This window comes from Sinocyclocheilus rhinocerous, unplaced genomic scaffold (genome assembly GCF_001515625.1).
Source record: "Sinocyclocheilus rhinocerous isolate Xijiao unplaced genomic scaffold, SAMN03320098_v1.1 scaffold419, whole genome shotgun sequence".
NCBI classification, from domain to species: Eukaryota; Metazoa; Chordata; class Actinopteri; order Cypriniformes; family Cyprinidae; genus Sinocyclocheilus; species Sinocyclocheilus rhinocerous.
This window is the reverse complement of record NW_015653519.1, coordinates 1,794,552-1,797,096: the sequence shown is the minus strand read 5'-3', so window position 1 is coordinate 1,797,096 and position 2,545 is coordinate 1,794,552. Positions and strand designations below refer to the sequence as shown.

The 2,545-nt window shown below is 33.8% G+C and overlaps 1 protein-coding gene across 1 annotated transcript in view; it reads left to right on the top strand.

The window, feature by feature from the left end:
- LOC107716454 (DNA topoisomerase 2-alpha-like) overlaps positions 1-2,545 on the top strand; it is a 13,552-nt gene that overhangs the window by 8,557 nt on the left and 2,450 nt on the right. The window lies entirely within an intron of this gene.

Below are 2,545 nucleotides of genomic sequence, written 5' to 3'. Positions count from 1 at the left end.
TAATACTTAAAATACTTAATAGTAGACTATAACTTCTTAAATGTTATAAAGTATGGTGATTTATACTTTACCTAGTTATACTAGTTATATTTCGTATAAATCTGTTCCAATATGATGTTGTTACTCTAGTGACCCTGACTCTATTTGTGCCATTTAAATACTGTAAGTAGGCCTGTCACGATAACAACTTTTTGTTGTGCGATATATTGCCCCAGAAATAATAGCTCCTTAAGTTCGGCCATCCTACACACACGTGACTGACCGCTCGCTCGCACCAACAGGAGGAGGAGGGTCGCTACACTGCATACACTGCACTCAACCTGAGGGATTCCTACACTTTCAGTCTTTGAGGAGACATGAAAAAGCGCAGGAACGATATTAGCGGTTTTGAAACCGTGGAATTTTCAAATCGCGGTATACCTTGAAACCGGTAACCGGCCCATGCCTAATCACTACTTAGCAGTCAGATGTCCATATGCACAAAGGCACAGATCCCTAAACAAGATCATATCTGCAAAAGGAATTTTTTTTTTTTTGTAGAAGCATTTTTTAAATTTGAACTAGCACCTCATGACTACACCACGTTATGTACGAGAAGCTGCAAAAGACACAGGCGCAAGTGGAATGTACAAAACACGGTGACATTAATTTTTAAGTTAATATAATGGGCGATATATTGCCTCGCCAAAAATGATTTCAAATGAGGTCATGTACATATATTGCGCGATAAGTCGATATATTGATTATTGCGACAGGCCTAGTCAACATTTGAAGTGGACCAAAACCTTTCATTAAAGTTGTCCTAAAACCAAAATGTGTTCTTGTCTTAGGACAACTTTGAACTTTTTTGATCTACTTCAAATGTTGACTACTATAGTATTGTTTTGAATATTTGATATAATATTATTAATACTGATACAGGGAGTGGTATTGTACATGATACTAATTTCTATTGTGATCAATGATCTATAAAGAACTTTTGCATATGTCATGTGACACCACCATGCTGCCATTCTGGGATTTTTGCACATTTTGTTGAATTAATTCCTAACAAATGGGACTGCAATTGTTAGACAATACTGTTTTTATTGGTAAAGTATGTTAGTCTATGAGAAGAAATCAGATCAAATAAAGATAGGGATGCACGATATTGGATTTTTGCCAATATCCTATATGCTGATATTTTTCAACTCTTTTTGGCCGATACGATATATTTTCTTTTGTTTGGAAACAACACCAAGTCTCTCCTGTGTGGAAATTATAAGCAAACTATTTTTAATTTTGGTTAGTTTTTAACAAGAACTTATTTGTTAGAATTAAATAATTATGAAGTTCTTTTGTAATGACAGTTAATTGAAGCTTTGAATATAACTATAAATAAACTATATATCAATCGCTGCATTTTTATTTATTTATTTATTTTTTTCAAAAAGATGCAGTAGTACCTTAACATTTTATTTTAAAGATTTAACATTTGTAGATTGTCTAGAGCAGTGGTCTTCACTATTTTTTTCATGGGAGCCGCACTGATAGGGCAAAGTCAATCGGAGAGCAACTTTTACTGCAAAGTATCAAAAGTTACATCCAGTCATAAATAGCATGTCTTTTTATCAATCTGTCATATGCAATGCAATGCAATACAAAAGGGGCTATCATTCTTTATCATTTACCAGTCAAATTTGTAACTGAGACAAGATTATTTTTAAAAAAAAAGCAGGATTCCCTTAATGCTGGAAAGACCTTAAGTTATTTTATTTTTTTATACTAGCCCATCATGTATCTAACCATCCAAGTGCACATTCGGCGTTAATCTATTGAAATGTTGGATTTGGTGAAAAGGTGAAGGGAAAGGTGTTTTCACTTTTTCTGTGCCTTGGAATTAAACAGTCTTTTTTCAGTGTCACACTAATAGACCTTTAAACTTAAGAACTGAAATATATATATTTTTCTCTATGAATATTTATAGATTTATCAGTTTTTTTTTTATTGACCATAATGACCACCATAGGTTTAGTAGATGTGTAAATATGGGCAGTCATTTGTTTATATTTCCAGGGCTCGGATTCAATTGTAAAGATTTCATGGGGGGGCATTTTTGCAGTTTAGTAAATGCTTCTGTTGGACTACAGAGGAGTGTTTGAGTTCTAAACCATACAGCAGTGGTCTTCACTATTTTTTTCATGGGAGCCGCACTGATAGGGCAAAGTCAATCGGAGAGCCACTTTTACCGCGAAGTATCAAAAGCTGCATCCAGTCATAAATAGCATGTCTTTTTATTAATCTGTCATATGCAATGCAATGCAATACAAAAGGGGCTATCGTTCTTTATCATTTACCAGTCAAATTTGTAACGGAGACAATAAAAAAAAAAAAAAAAAAAAAGCAGGATTACCTTAATGCTGGAAAGACCTTTAAGTAATTTTATTTTTTTTATACTAGCCCATCAATGTATCTGACCATCCAAGTGTACATTCGGCGTTAAGAGCTGTTAAAGGTGACATATTATGCCCCTTTTTACAATATGTAATATAAGTCTCTGGTGTCC